Below are 16,454 nucleotides of genomic sequence, written 5' to 3' on the forward strand. Positions count from 1 at the left end.
ATTGTCAATAAATTTAATTTGAAAATTTAAAAATATTTTTATTATTTAATTTATAAAAGTTTAAGAATTAATCAAATAATTTATAAACTAATTTACCGAAATTTCCATTTACCGAATTCTCTGTTACAAACTGGATTTTATAAATTAATTCTGTAAAGGAATTTCTACGGTTAATTGGTTTTTAAAAACCAGGAAATCGGCTTTGAAATTTGCCGAATTAATTTATAAAATCCAATTTGTAACAGTGAATTCGGACAACGTAGCTATTCCTATAGAATAATTTATTTTAAGTCATAGGAATTGCTGCGTTGTCAGAAGAATTATTGCCATGAATAAATGCAAAAATTCTTATAGAAGACTTTAAGATGTATTTGATGATGTAATTTTTTTTCTTAAATTAATAGCTAACTTTTCTTTTTAATTCACAATTGATTTATTATATATTTTAAATCAGTTCTTAATAATGATAGATTAGATTGCTTTCATTCAAACTTGAAGTGTCTTATACAAATTTTATAATAATTTATATCTGTTAACTGTAAATTTTCTACTTATAAATTATTTATTTTTTAAATAAAATAAGTTTTATAAATTGAAAGTAATTTAGGTTTCTGTTTCTATAATTTCTAATAAATTTCTGCTTCTATGTGATATAATGTTTTGATTTTCTATTTGATGAATTTAATTGATGATAATTTACTGAATAGTAATTTTAAATTCAATAATTCTATATTATAAAATTTATAAATTTAACAACAAATCTAAAAGGCATTTTTATTAAAATAATAATTATTTGAATATTATATATTATATTCTCTACCTGTATAATATTTTACAATTGAATGTTTTGGTTGTCTGATTGAAAGAGATTAATATTTAACATGATAAAATATAAAATATTGACTTGACAGTATGAGAACTCTCTAGGGATATAACAACTTTTCTCTTTGCCTGAATAAAGTGTGACTTTTACTAGGAGCATATATTTTATTCTAATTTGATATAGGAGATAATATATCAAAAATTGTTTTTAACTTAGGTTGCACATAATTTCTATATATATTTTTAATATAAAAATTACTTTTTAAATTGAAAATTTTATCATAATCAACTTTAATCAAATGAACCATATACCAGCTAAAACACAAGGAGGACTCAATTTTACAGTTTTACTGAAAGATTTATTATAAAACAGCCTTAAATAACTATGAAAATTTTATATTTCAGATTAATTAAAAATTAATAAATAACTTTTTGATACTTTATTTGAAATTATTTATTTTAATATTTAAATAAATAAATAATTAATTATTATAAGTTTATTTTACTAAATTAATAACTATATAATTAACTATAAAAGCCATATGTACTTTAAATTGTATTGGAAGTTCTTTAAATGTTTTAATTATAATGAAAATATATTATTTAATTGAGAATTATAATTAAGTAATAAGATGATACGAAGAAAGAAGTTGATTAAATATGTTTAAATTGAATAAAAAAAAATACAACGCATCTGGAAGAAAATGAATTTTAAAAAGAATTGTTGACAATAAAGATAAGAATCTTGATATGAATTCTAACAGGACAAAACCCAAAATAATGAAGGTACAAAAAATTGAGAATGATATGAAAAACAAACAGAAGGTAAAGTTTTACTCGAATTTATTTTGTGAAAAAATTTGAGTGGATTAAGATAAATAGCTTATTTTAGTTGCAAGATCAGGGATTTTTGCAAAGGAGAGAACTTTTTTTTTTACGTTAGAAAAGTGTTTTTCTTTTACAATGATGCATACGATCGTAACTTTATCTTATTTGTCTTTATATTAAAGTTCTGCATAGGTTTTTTTGTTTTTCTTTTAAAAAATAATTTCATTATAAAAATAAAAACACTCTTTAATGCAATCCCTTAATGAATACGTGAAAAGTTTAACATAAAACTTGTTAGAAATGCTGTTTTTATAATTATGACTAAGAAAAAACAAAGCATCAAAACTTAAAAATTGATTTTCTAAATATCGTAAAAAATTGCTAGCACATTCTTAAGAAATTTTCAAGATATTCACGAAAACTGAAAACGCTTTTTCTTTATTTTTTTATTAATGTTTTTTTTTTCATCTGTCAAATGACATGATTTTAAAAGCGTTAATGCAGTCGAAGGCATTAACAAATCCAATTTCTTATAGAATATTAATTCCAAACTGAATAAAACTATTCGAATAATTCGAAGTTTAATAAATAATATGCATCTGTGATGCTAAAATATTTATGATATATTTTTAAATGAGTGTAAAAGATAAAAGCAAATGAATGACCCAAAGAAATCGAATTTTAAGCACAATCTATTAAAATTAATATTAAATTTTTAGGCCCTATTGGACTTTATTAATAATACAATTACATTAAATTCACTAATAACTATATAATTAACTATAAAAGCCATATGTACTTTAAATTGTATTGGAAGTTCTTTAAATGTTTTAATTATAATGAAAATATATTATTTAATTGAGAATTATAATTAAGTAATAAGATGATACGAAGAAAGAAGTTGATTAAATATGTTTAAATTGAATAAAAAAAAATACAACGCATCTGGAAGAAAATGAATTTTAAAAAGAATTGTTGACAATAAAGATAAGAATCTTGATATGAATTCTAACAGGACAAAACCCAAAATAATGAAGGTACAAAAAATTGAGAATGATATGAAAAACAAACAGAAGGTAAAGTTTTACTCGAATTTATTTTGTGAAAAAATTTGAGTGGATTAAGATAAATAGCTTATTTTAGTTGCAAGATCAGGGATTTTTGCAAAGGAGAGAACTTTTTTTTTTACGTTAGAAAAGTGTTTTTCTTTTACAATGATGCATACGATCGTAACTTTATCTTATTTGTCTTTATATTAAAGTTCTGCATAGGTTTTTTTGTTTTTCTTTTAAAAAATAATTTCATTATAAAAATAAAAACACTCTTTAATGCAATCCCTTAATGAATACGTGAAAAGTTTAACATAAAACTTGTTAGAAATGCTGTTTTTATAATTATGACTAAGAAAAAACAAAGCATCAAAACTTAAAAATTGATTTTCTAAATATCGTAAAAAATTGCTAGCACATTCTTAAGAAATTTTCAAGATATTCACGAAAACTGAAAACGCTTTTTCTTTATTTTTTTATTAATGTTTTTTTTTTCATCTGTCAAATGACATGATTTTAAAAGCGTTAATGCAGTCGAAGGCATTAACAAATCCAATTTCTTATAGAATATTAATTCCAAACTGAATAAAACTATTCGAATAATTCGAAGTTTAATAAATAATATGCATCTGTGATGCTAAAATATTTATGATATATTTTTAAATGAGTGTAAAAGATAAAAGCAAATGAATGACCCAAAGAAATCGAATTTTAAGCACAATCTATTAAAATTAATATTAAATTTTTAGGCCCTATTGGACTTTATTAATAATACAATTACATTAAATTCACTAATAACTATATAATTTATTTGTATTTTACAAAATTTACATAGTAATTTATTTTAAAAAATTTAGACAAGAGGAAAATAAGTTATATAAAATAACTGATTCAAACAAAAGAAAATTTTTTGAAGCAAAACAAACAGGGTTAAGTTTTTGGGTCGCGAATTCGTCTGGAACAAATGAAATCTTGGAAAAAAAGGAGAAAGGAAAATGCTTATTGATGCTTTTCTTTTAAAAGCAGACATTTACTTTCCACGAGTTTTGCGAGTTAATGAGTTGTATCCAAAAGAAAAATTTATATGCAAACAAATCTCGCATTAAAACGAATTTATAAAAACTTTTATGTACGATTTTGAAATTTCCTATTTCACTCACTAGAGGACGACACTTACTTACAGATTGCTACCATTATAAAAGAGGATTAAAATAAAAAAATCACAACTTTGAACTTAGCATATTAATGCTTAAATAGATGTTTCACGATTGAAAATTTTTTAAATAATTAACTTCTTTAAATTTTACTGAAGTTTAAACGTTTTATTAACATTTCAAACACGAAATAAATGCTTAATTTCGTAACTTTCATCTTTTTAATATGTGATAAAATACAAATAACTTATATATATATATATATATTTGGAATTAAATATTTTAGAAGATTTTACCTCGGAAACGATTGTAAGATGCATTCTACGCTCTTTCTTAATGCGTGCTCTGAACTATCCTAGGATAAAGTAAACGAGCACAGTATTGTCCGTGCTTGAGCCTCCTTTTATCGTTTTAAAAATACTAGGATGGTCGCACACACCTGTTCCATAAACTAGAAAGTCTTTGAAAGGAACGTTATTTTTGTTTTCGTGAGTTTTCTTATAGCTTTTATTTCGAATCATCGTCGTCATTCCGAATATTATTGCCTGTATCATCTATTTTCTTTCTTGTTCTCGGATGCTTTTTCGTATGAATGATCGAATTATAGTTAATTCTTGTTTACAATTCTAAATCCTTTTTATCTAATTGTTTTCACAAGGAAACATTAAAAGTATTCTCCGTGATTCTATGACTATATTGTCAATTTATGTTAATATTTACCATATAATGTGTAGAGTTATGTTAAAATGTATTTAAAATATATAGTAATAAATGTTATAGAAATTGTTTATTATAATTTTTATTATTCCAAAATTCATTAATTTAAACAGAAGTTGTTTATTTTGTTTTTCAATATAATATTTAGTAGGAGATGCAATTTTTCTTTTTTGTTTGATCATTTGTGGTATTGATTCTAAGTGATTTGTTTCATAAATATGAAGGAAAAATACATTTCCTTTTTATTGATTGATTTCAGATTAAATCATTCTTATTGGTCTTCTCTCTTTCCTACAATCGATAAACTTTATCAAATCACTGGAATTGGGGAATATTAACTGTTATTAAAAGAGGGTCCATATATTTAACTAAAGATTTGATTAATTAACATAATTTAAAATTTTAATATGAGCAATTGTATTGGTGTCCAGACAACATAATTTCATAATTTCTTGTATCTACACTTTTGACAAATAAAAGTTAAAAATTATGTAAATTTAAATCAATTATTTTTATAAGATCATGTTTATTGAAGACAAAATAAATATTAAAATAATAAAAAAAATAATAATTCGTTCATAAATTACCATTATAAGTTATTTACAAAAATTAAAAATACATACTGCCAGCGGCCCAAAACTCGGTTAACGGTTTTAAAATTTAAAAAAAAAAACACTTTAATATAACTTCTAATAAAAAACTTTATAAAGTATTTTACGAGTAATTTATTACTTTAAAATAATCTTCACTTATTATCTATAAACTGATATTTTGGCTGCACTATAGTCTAAGTTAGGCTTATTATAAATTTATATCTTAAAAATATTTGATTATAATTTAAACAGTGAAATGAATTTTTCTTTAGATTATTTTATTCGCAGCTTTTTAGAGAGATGAACTAAGAAAAAATTCATGATATACCCAAAATTCTATCGTTGATGTATGTTTTTCCTTCTTTGAACTGTATTTTTAAAAGTTTCTATTCGGTTTCTCATAATTGTTTATATATGTATATGAATTTTTCTTGAGTCATCTCTTTATATATATTATTCTATTTTATTGTATATATATATATATATAGTATGCATATAAAGAATTAGCATTTACAGTTTGATGGAATTTATGAATATTGCATTTATATTAAAAAAAATTAAATTATTAACATAAATCTGAAATATTAAGAATTTACTGTAATTATTTAATTTAATATTGTATATATCTTAATTTATATTTGAGAAATATTTGTCAATTTATATGAACTAAAATCAATATTTCGAAGAATATTAACATTTGTATTTTAGAATAGATCTATTTTTTTCATCATACTTCAAAGCCTAAATAATAGTCTATTTGTAACTTTAAAACAGTATTCTTGTCAGTTATAAATAAAGAATTCTTAGCAATTTTCAATGTTATTTTAATTTTATAACCATACGCTGTTAAGCATTTGATTATTTAACGTTGAGTATTTAAAGAATTTTATTGACAAATGATTACTGATAACAAATTGTCGGACAAGTAATCTAAAAAGAATGGCTAGTGCCGTTGTAGCGTGTTTTCTGGGATTGAAAATGAATAAAAGAGAACTGATTTTGATAAATTTTGCCATGATTTTCATTAATAAACAAATAATTACTTTCAAATGATCTTTTGAAAGATTCATTTTATTTTATTTTTGAAATGTATTATATCAAGTTATATCTAATAAATAAAAAATCTAAAATAAAACGTTGGACATTTTTACTGATTCAGAATTTCTTCTAAATCAATGTATACCTTTACAGAACCTTTACTATTTAATATATATAAATAGATTCCACGTAAATAAATTTATTTAAGATTCAGAAATATAAAACCTAAATTATCATAATTTAATATTAATTTATTATTATATAAAATTTAACAATATTAAAGTCTAAGTATCACGTTAATTAATATTAATCAATGCATAGGCACCGCATGTGGATAACATTTTAGCCATTTTCATAAGTTTAAGGAAATTGCTATTGGATATTTCAGATAAATTCAGTTATCGTTTAAGGATTGCATATTTAGATATAATGTATAGTAATACGAAACGATCGCGTTTGACAGAAACTCAGAATATTTAACAGAAACAATGTTAAACATTTCGCGGAATTGATTGTTACAAGAATTTTAGGATTGGCAATCAGAAGGCGTCTAATCGGTGGTTGACAGAATAAATGATGCATAAATGAATTGCAAATTGCCTAAATGGATAGAAACAATGCGCGAAACTTAATTTAAACACCTATCATATATTTATAGACATACCAAATATTCGGAGATGGCAAGAATATGCATTATTTATGCCTCTATTGGGATAAGAATTGCGTATTCTTGGATTTATTCAGATCAGTAGTTTAAAGAAGGTAGTTTTGCAGATGATGATAATCTAAACAATTGAGAATGATTGTGGGATTATTTCTTTTAACAAGAAAATACTCTATTGATAATCTATTTCTTAAATATTATATTTAAAAGTGTAAAGTATATCAGAGTTGAATTAAATTTTAAATCTGAGGTATTTTACTGTAAAACGTAATGTATAATGTGAAAAGTATAATAATAAAGAAACAAAAAAAAATTCATGAAGTTTGAGGAAAATAATTGATGTATTGGAAGAAATGTCTTAAAAGTCAATTGCATACAAAATCACGAATTAATCTCAAGTAATATATTCAAATTCTTCTCATTTAAACTCTTTGCACAAAGAAAAAGTTAACAAAAAAGAGAAAAGTGCCAGTAAGCTTAGAAATTGTTACAATTAGAAAGTATTTTGTTTTCAGATGTAATTTCCTGGAGGGCAACATATAGACTATTTTATCAATGTGTTAGTTAGTTTGTCCAAACTTCCAGTTTTTCCAACTTTAAAGTCGTGCCAAATAAGGCGTGAAGTTCCATTATCGTTTATCAGGACTTTCACTAGAAATGTTCACACAGCCCCAGGGTAATCAGAATTGTATCCATTTTATAGCTTTTCGTCAAGACTAGAATACAGTCAGCTCCGATGGATAGGCAATTCACTCGGATTGTCTCTGACCATTAAATTACGCGACCTTTTTTTCCCCACTTTTTCTTTCCGTAGTGCTAGAATAATCGCTTCACTTTCGATTCTCTACTCACTGTAGATAGCCAAGCGATAATAGTTTAACTTTTTCGGTTATTATTTTCTATTTTTCACCTCTTTTATTTTATTATCTGTTACTTTAACATACAACAATTCGAGGTTTTACTACCGAAAACAAGTTTTTTTTTTTAACAATTTCTAATATAAAATAAACAAGATATGTTCGTAATAAAATAAAATTTTAAAGCAAAATTAGCACATTAAAAATTATAATTAATCTTGTTATCACTGTTATAATATAGATTACATTTTTAATTTATTATAAGCCTAATTTAAATGGTTAAAATTAGAGTTATTACATTTATTTCTGTAATTATTTAAATAATTTATATTGGAAAATAAAATTTAAGTGTTTAGGTTCTTTTTTATAATAATAAACAAGAAATTATAAATTGTAAACGTGTAAGATTATTCGTTTAAATAAAAGAATTACTATAAAGGTATAAGGATAAGGTTTTTCCTGTTTATTGCCGACAATTACATACTTTAGACATCGTATCAAATGACTAATATTTATTAAATTTGTGTTACGAGTTTGCCATTGATTTGGAATTAAAGAAAATCTCTTATTGATAACCTCTAACTGCACTGTGATGGAAATAAAAGGTTTTGTGGTAGTTTTAACCCATTTAGAAAATTGCCAAAATATAATATCTTCAGGGAAAAGAACGAATTAGTGAAGTTGAAGAGACAACAGTAACCGTAGCAACATTTCTCGTAAACAAAAAATAAAGCAGAGAAAGCACATTACTAGGAGACAGCCCTATTAAGCGAAAGGTGCTGTGTGTGTGGTTAGAATGTTTACACGACAGTTTATTATAGCAGGATCGATACTGCGTGATTCGACATCGTGATGTGAATGGATGTACGGTGTTAGCTGCAGGGTCTCACACCTACTGCTACTGGTCGGTCCATTAGGCGGGAAATTCTATTTACTGACACGTCTGTGAGAATGCTGATCCAAATTTGATCTTACTTGCCGCAAAAGAGAGATCTGTAAATGAGAAGAAATGAATAGAAGCAATATATGCGCAAACATTGTCTATTTTCGATAGCCACTTTAAGAATCTTGTTCATTGAAGACTTCATTATACCACTCAGTGTCATTAGTGTTCTTTTCTCTGTCCTATCCATTATGTTTGTTCATCCAGTGCACTTAATGTTGCCAGGGAGATGCTTCATCAACGTGGTTCATAGTGATGACTAATTTAAAATACTCAACAAAGCCGACTATTTAGTACTGTACTTTTAAAGTGTCTCGCCATTGTTATGTCCTGTTTCTGAATTTACGCCCGGTTAGAGATAACTATGCACTCAGTACAGTATGTATCATGCCACCCGGAGAAATAAAATGTCAAGTTTGCAAGAAGTAAAATTTGCTTTTTCTATGTATATTTTTAATAAATTAAGTCGAGACACTAAATAAAAATTCATACTAATAAAGATATTTAATAATGTATACATTATATAAGATGTTTATTTAAGTTGAAATTGGTTGCGGGAGAGAGAAATACTCTATTGCTAAGTCAACTGCTGCTTTTGTCGTATTAAAAAAGTATTCTATATTGAATACTTTTCGGATAATTCTTTACGACATTTCTGAATGACAAATAACTTAAAGTAGCATTCGTTTTATTGAAAATGTCGAAATTATTGAATTGTTTTCGATTCTTTCCGATTAAATATGAAACCAACTGCAAATATTGAAAAAGAATATCAGAGATAGAAATGTTTTACGTCTTCATACGGATATTATTGGTTGGTTTTATTGCAAACATGTAGTAAATGCAATGAGTCGTCTGGAAAGTAAAGTGGAAATTGCCGTAAAAGAACGAATGACAATAACAGAAAGGAAAAGGAAGGAATAGAAAAAAATAAAAAAGCAATTCGTGTGTAAGGATATTATTATTTAAAACCCAAAAAAGAACCTTTAAGTAAGAAATGTGAAAAGTTTCATTCGAAAATGTATAGATTCTGACAAATGTAGAATTTCTTTTATTTTTAATAAATCAAAAGTAACTTTTGCCACTTATTTCTTCTTTTCAAGTACTAAAAAATAACAATTTCATTGTATTATTATAATAAAAAACTGAAATTAATTCTCTCATCGATTTTAAAATGAACACGTAAAAGTTAAAGAAAATATTTAACTTTTATATTATTTAAGTTCAAATATTAGGAATATAATTGTTGAGAATTTTAATTATACGATTTGACTTAGGTAATTTATGAAATAAGACATAATAACGATCTAGATTGGCGAGGAAGGTATAAGGGGAAGGATTTTGTAAATGCACATCGACCGATGCTACTAGGTAATTCCTCTAGCTAAGACGGATTTAGCGACCAAGTTAATTTTCTTCTCCTCGACTTCTCTTTAGTTAATGGATTCCCATCTGTTCTTTTCTGCTTTCACGTTTCTTTGATTAAATAATATCTACAAAAGAAAAATCAATAAAATCATATATACAAACCGAGTATTCATATAATAAATTGAATTTTTTTTCCATAAACTTGCTTTATATAGTAAATCCAATTTCATCCTCAATTAGTCTAATTTAGAATTAAACTGATCACTACGCATTCAGAGCATCTTTATTTAATATATCAACAACAATAATAATTCTATTTATAAATATTGTATGCATAAAGGTAATATATTAATTAAAAGTTAGCTTCTTAATTTTTGCATCGATTCATAAATTCATCAAACAAGTTACATTAATGTAACTAAGTTGTGTAATAAGAAGATTATTAAATTGCTTTCAGTTGTAGTTAAATATGAAACTAAGGATATTTATATGTTTTCTAACTCGAAATCTAAATTAGTATGCCATATTTAATGAATTTATTATCGTTTATTATTTTTCCGAAAGCATTTTTCTTCAGTATACCTTGGGTTTTATAACGTTTTGATACTTTTGAATGTTAAAATGAGATTAAAATTACAAAGTAAAAAAAATTAACGCGCTTATTAATAATATATTGATATTAATAATCGTTAAATGAACGTGTTTTTATTTTAATTATTGTAAACTTGTCAAATACTTTAGAGAATGAATATAAATAAGCAAAGATTTCGAATACAGCAATTTCAAAGTGCCTAAATACTTATCTAAGAAAGATGTGACATTTCAAATTTCCGTTGCAGAAAAAAAACGAAATAAGAAGAAGAGAATTTGACGGTAAATCAATAGCAATGTTACTAAAAAAAACCTCGTAGAATATGTTTGTTGGACATTTCTATCAGTAGAAGTTAAAATGTCTTCGAACACTTGAATCAATAAATATGACAATCATTACACGGAAGACAATTTCCGTTTTCAAATAATTCAAGAGCTTGTTCTCATAGAACTATGATGTGAAATGACATCAAAACTGTGAAGTATTCTTTTACAGCTTTATATAAACCTTCATCAGAAGTGCCATCTCCTTCTGTTCAAGTACAAAAGAATATCTTGTACATCTGAAAAGATCTTGACAAGTAGTTTTGGTGAATTGACAGAAGAAACCTTATCAGTTTTAGTGTTTTTGACAGTTACTGTATCATGATGAACATCATTTGTTTTCAAATACAAACTTGAGTTTTATAATTCTTTGTTTTATTAATGATTAAAAATCTGAAATTATATATAAAAGAAAAGCCGTAGAGGGAAATACACGAAGATACCAGATTTCTCTCAAAATAAAATTCTTGCTTCAGTGTACAAAGACGTTCTAATATGATATTTCTTTATCGATTTTGTAATGATTCAAGAAGAATTTCAAGAATTTTTATATCGTTATCAAACTTTTTATTCTTGATTTTGTAATTCTGCACTTATGTCTTTAGGCGAAGAGAATAAAGAATTTAACACAAGGATTTTTCATTTATAATATTAAATCACTTATTTATAAGCAGTTTTTGAAATTTATTTAATAATAAAAATTATTGCTGTTGTATATTCTCATGATTTCTGTAATTGACAAAAGATTTTTATTGCCATTTTTCTTTCTGTACAATAATAATTAATTACTTTTTTATGACATAAAACGTTCTAAATTGATGTAATACGGCTGAATGAAATCTGAATCACATATTCATCCCCATCTTCAGACAGATTTCGAGAAACTTTCGTGTGTAGCAACAGATGTTGGAGGGCAGATAACTTAAACAACTATAAATCTTTCTTCAGCTGTATATCGTTGAAGATACACAGTTAATAAAATCTGTCGCCCTCTTTTAAAAGTCGTCCTTTTCCTACTGTGTTGTCCAGAAAAGAAGAGATTAAAATGATTGATGAGTTCTCTGTTTTATGTAACAGCTTGGCCTGTCAACTTTTCAATGATCTCCGTTCTTCGTCTTAAAAAAAAAATAACTCCGGCTTAGCGAACTTTTCCGTCTTGGATTTTGAATTTTAACGATGTCTTGCTGTGTTTGTATGTGTGTATGACGTCATCGAAAAAATCACATCTCAAAAGTGCTGACATCTACTGTCTTGTACTATTAACCAAAAGGAACGATTTAGATCCTGGTCATTTTCCTAACGAGATTAATGTGTGATTACAGATTACTCGATCGTTACCTTAGAAACCGTATCTGGGATACTTAATTATCCCGTCATTGCTGACGTCACCAACGGATATACGGTGTCTAGTATTGAGTATATTTAATTAATCAATGGAATTGTACTTTTATTGTTTGATAAAATTGTTCTTTTATATTTAATCAATAGAACTGTCCAGTGTCGGAATGTCAGATGTCGGAATATCCTACTTAAGTCAATGATTTCCGTTCTTTATATGAGTATTTGAACAGTATCTTTTCGGTATGAATATTTGAATAGTATACTATTCAAATAGTCTACTTACATTGAAACTTATTTGAATAAGAGTATTAGAACTTTGAGATTGATTCCTGTTAATATGTTCAAAAATATTCTATCTTCTCAGATAGATATATTTAATTTATATAGCCTAAAGTGGAAAATAGAATGATTTATTAATATCTTATTACATTTAATTCAATACTTATCGTTTAAATTTTATCGCCTGTAGCACCTACACATTAATAAATAAATAAAATAAAACTATTATTTATTTTTTTGTTTAACAGTAAAATTTTTATACTTGTAAACCTTAATAAAATCACTAGAAAAAATAAATATAAAAAGAATTAAATATTTTATAATTATGCTTAAAAGGTAATTGATGCATAAATTTAATTTCACTTTTATTAATGTTTTAATAAAATGTTAGATCTATTTAAAATAGTGTAATGACCTCTCTTATTATATTTAATCTGCAACAAATTTAAATTTTTCTGCAAGCTCACTCGAACGATCGGAATCGATCACTTACAAAAAAAAGAAAGGAAAGAAAAAAAAACTTTACTCTCTTTCTTTAGTAGTCTGAGAATACATTCATTTTGTTTAAATTTATCCTATACCGATAAGATAAATCCATGCAAAAACATCCATTTGTCATTGAAATCTTTCTTCATCTAATGAACGTTCTAAGAAAAGCAGGTAGTGAACACCATATTTTGTTATTGAGAGATACAGCTCTGTTGTTCCAACTTAGAATATTATAGGTAATATTTTATAGTTCATTGATTATTCAAAAAAAAAACATTCTTTTATATATATATTGTATTTTATTTATCTGATACAGCATCTGAACATTCTAATTTTAGTTTTTCTCTCCTCAATAATAAGAAATAATAGTACAACTAAATATTAAAAACAACGATACATCAGTTGATAAAATAAATGTGAAAGGTAAATATAGATTTATAATATAATAAATTGTGTTTTATTACGTACAAATTTTAAGTTAGGTAAGTTTATATTTTATTTTTACCGCTTTTTATTTTTGAAATTTTATTAATCTTCACATCATTAATAATCCATTTATAAAACCTAATTGATGTTATTCGATTAGAATGTTATAAATATACTTTTATTACTTTAAGTTAAAGATTTATGGATCATTTTTCAAAAAAATTCAAGTGTAATTTCCTCTAGTATCGAATTTTTATATTAATTTTATTGAATAAAAAGAGTTAAAAAATGATGGATGTATATTTTTTTTATTTCTAAACTATTTTGTTTTTTCAGCTTAATTAAATATTGTTGAATTTATTTTATCATTTTATATAAGAACATTAATAAATTTTAAATATTTAATTTTAATCTTTTAACCGTTATGCATTATTTAAAAATTAATAATTAGATAAATTAATGTTTGAATAAAGTTAATTTGAAATGAAACAGTTAAAAAAATAGTTTAATTAGTTTTAAATTAATATATGAATTTTATATCAGGAAGTTAAGTAAATAAACTGTATTATTTGATCTGGTTCTATAAGTTTCTTTTTTATAATAAATGTAATTTCATGAACATATATACATTTTAAAAAAAAAACGTTTTCAATCATATGATTGCGGATATCTTTTCTAAAATTTCGCCTGGAGATGCATTAAAGAAGTTAATTATTAGGAAAATTCTTAAATTTCTCTTTTTAATCGTATTTATTTCCAGCAATTTACTTTATATTGATGTAAACATAGCTTCAGAACAGGAAGCTGACTTGATCTTATCTTTGATGCTTATGTTAGAACTGGTAGATGACATCGTTTGTTTGTTTTACAAGCCGATAAGGTCTAATGTCAGAGAAAGTGTAGGGGTAGAAAAGTTAAGGTAGCGATTAGAAACTATCTATTAATTCTCTAGGGATCTAATTCGCTTAGTCTAGCGATCTTATTAAGTCCCAGTACGATCCGAGATCTATGAGATTGTCTCTTAAATTAAATCGATGATGACATCATTGTAATTTAGAAGATAATCCCTAGTTTTGAACAAGACTGTTTAAATGTATGTTAATCCCACGAATCAATCCTTGTATATAATACCTGAACGTGTTTTATGTCGCAAATCTCTTTTTATGTATTTTAGAAAGAATTAAAAAATTAATTTTTTTTTATTTGTAATTATAATAAGATATCAAGTTTCACATTTCATGAAATAATTATGGTTTTAATGTTAATTTTTAGTTACAATCTTGATGTTTACAATATTACTATTTTGTTTTATGAAGAGCATTAGAATTTATTTACTATTGAGAACGCAACTGGATCCATGTTATTTTAATTTTTTTCCTCTTCTCTACAGTAACTATGAAGATCATTCAGCCTAATTCGTAATGGGTATTCGAAGTATCCAGTGGATGAATCAAGGTAACCAGAATATAGTATTGACCATGTCACAGCAAGACCATTAGTTATCACCAGAATAATTGAAGTCAAGTCAAGTCAAATAATATGTGATTTATGATAGAACCAGTATTCTTCATAAAGAGTAAGGAACAATAAGAAAAGTTATATATATATTAATCCATAACCAAATTTATTCTTGATATGATTTTCGCTTCTAAATTACCATATTAAATGTAATTTAACTTGGTTTGGTTATGATAAGTGCTCCTATGATGATGAAAATAATAATCATTTGTTTATAAATATTATTAGACCCTTTTCACTGATAAATAATTTATTTTTAGCATTTTATATAAAAAATCTGTAACATTTTAGCAGAAAATTTTTATAAATTGAAGTAAAATATTTTCATTTTAGATTATATTTTTTCTAAATTCAGCTTAAGTAACATTATAATAAAAGTATTTGTTATGCAATTTAAAAGATTTATTTTATAATCAATGAAAAATAGAGTTTGTTCGAATGAATTACAATATATTAAAGTAATCGTAGATTGCTTATAAAATATTCAAATATCTAGTTCTATCTTCTTAAGAAAGAATTTGCGACCTTCATATATTCTGTCAATTTTTAAAACTGTCTTTAAAGATTGCAGAACTTGGCCCATTTTTATCGTAAAACAAAAAGTGCTTACTGGAATATACCAATAAAGTTTGTTTTTTTAGAATAAATTTTATTGTTATCTTAAATAAGCAGTTTTTCTTTTATGATATTTTAAAATTTTTCAGCCCTGTGAGGAATANTTTTTTTATATTTAGAAGCTTTTGAAGCTTATCTGTAAATAAATTAAAATTGTGTAATTAAGCTAAACGTAAAATAAATGGTCTTTTATATTACAATAATAATTGTTATTGTAATATAAAAGATTCGTAAATAAATAATTATATTTTTATTTATGAACCTAATTTGTTTAATTGACTTTACTGAATAAATATAATGATTTTGTATATTGCAGAAATGTAAATTTTAAATTATTGTTTAAAATTAAGCACATATTAATTAGAAAACATTTTAAAACAAATTTTAAAAAATCTGCATTTTAATACAATGTCATTTAATGTATTATTGCTAACTAAATCAAACAAATTTGTCAATATTTTAATACGGAATTTAAATGTCTTAATTTTTCAATAGTATTGTATATCTAATTTTTTTTTCTTTTTAATATAATAATTTGGCTCACCAGTGCACGAGTGGATAAAACCAATAAACACTCACATGATTCGCGGTCGTGGGTTCGCGTTTAATCAACGGACAGGCCACGTGTAGTTTTTCCTGGTGTTCTTCACGTGTGTAACACCCAAATAGTTTTCCATAGAAAGTCCTGGGTGGCAGTCCCTTGGCAAATCGCCCATGTGTTGCATTGCCATATGCTATTAAACCAATAAAATATGCTATTTAATTAATCTTTCTATTAATATAATTTCAATAAACTCCGTATTAGATGAGTATTAGATGAGAACAAATAATGAATGTC

The 16,454-nt window shown here is 24.8% G+C and overlaps 1 protein-coding gene across 1 annotated transcript in view; it reads left to right on the forward strand.

The window, feature by feature from the left end:
- The window catches only part of LOC111630396 (anaphase-promoting complex subunit 13-like), a 45,100-nt gene extending 29,899 nt beyond the window's left edge, over positions 1–15,201 (forward strand). Inside the window, exon 3 of the mRNA XM_023374596.1 lies at positions 14,874–15,201. The gene's annotated coding sequence lies outside the window, so the exon portion shown is untranslated. The remainder of the gene's footprint in view (positions 1–14,873) is intronic.
- Positions 15,202–16,454: the final 1,253 nt, after the last annotated feature.

The sequence above is a fragment of the Centruroides sculpturatus genome, unplaced genomic scaffold (genome assembly GCF_000671375.1).
Source record: "Centruroides sculpturatus isolate CEXI.00-Female unplaced genomic scaffold, Cexi_2.0 scaffold126, whole genome shotgun sequence".
Taxonomy (NCBI): Eukaryota; Metazoa; Arthropoda; class Arachnida; order Scorpiones; family Buthidae; genus Centruroides; species Centruroides sculpturatus.